The sequence below is a fragment of the Chrysochloris asiatica genome, unplaced genomic scaffold (genome assembly GCF_000296735.1).
Source record: "Chrysochloris asiatica unplaced genomic scaffold, ChrAsi1.0 scaffold00028, whole genome shotgun sequence".
Taxonomy (NCBI): Eukaryota; Metazoa; Chordata; class Mammalia; order Afrosoricida; family Chrysochloridae; genus Chrysochloris; species Chrysochloris asiatica.
Window position 1 is genome coordinate 96982 of NW_006408546.1, and position 1231 is coordinate 98212.

Below are 1231 nucleotides of genomic sequence, written 5' to 3' on the forward strand. Positions count from 1 at the left end.
GGAGGTGAGTAAGGATGTGGTTTCCCTGATGATGTTAATATTACCAAATGAGGTTTATTAAGACTCACCATGAGGACTTCATATGGGTTAACTGATTTGATTCTCACAAGTCTGTGATCCCCATTTCGCAGGTGGGGAAACTGTGACACACAGACGTGAGATAATCTGCCCATGATCCAGTAGCTTGGCAGAGGTAGTCAGAATTTGAACAATCAGGAGTTGTAGCCCTAGACACTGGGGGGGTAGATCTCAGGGGTGAAAAGAGGGGTGTAGAGATGTACAGACATACACACACACACAGAGCCTGGTCACCTGAATGGACCCCACAGCAGCCCACTCAAGCCTTTCTGGGTCTATCGGGTGAGAGCTGATGCTAGAGAAACACAGGCCTGGCTGGCACGATGTGGGTGTGCAGCGAAGCTGGCTCTCACCTTGCGCATTTCAGGAACTCTCTTTGTCTTGACAGAGTGTGGGTGGGGTTTTTTTTTTTTTTTTGGTTTTTTTTTTGGCAGGGCTCCTTTTCACTGCATTCCTTAGGCCCAGCACATCACCATCTGGAAGAGGAGGGAATCTTGTCCTTCCCCAACAAAACCCCACACTCTGGCTGCTGTTTCCACATTAGCAGGCTCTCTGCATCCCTATGAAAACTAGGCCACTTCGTCCTTCAGATCATAATGAGAGGAACTACAGAGAGCTCCATCAGTCACACACGGGAGAAATGAAGCTTGACCAGCTGGAAAATTGGAGATAAGGACAGCAGCAGAACCAATCACCACCAGAAGGTTCTTCCTCCACAGCCAGGGGACTGCCTCCTGCAACCAGAACACGCCATTTTCACAGACCCGTGGTGTGAAGGGGTCCTGTCTTCCCTCACATGCCACCCTACTTTAAGGCCTGGGCAACAATTCTTCCTCGCCTGTCCCAGAGGCCAAGCAGTGAGCTCTGTGAGGTCCATCCCCACTATCCCAAATAAACGGCTTCCGCAAAACATATCTGGTACTCAACAAGCATTGGATCTTGCTGTTCTGTCTGCAAGACTGTACAAAGGTTGAGGAGATGTCCTTGGTTGATAGAGATCTAAATGTTGCCATAAACCTGTGGTTATCACATTCACTCTAACTACCCACACTGTGCAGAGCCTTGAACTTTACCTTAACGGTCTTTTTTAATCCTCCATTAGTTACTGGAGCTACTACTCAAGCATCAAAGGCCTAACAGAGGTAATGATATC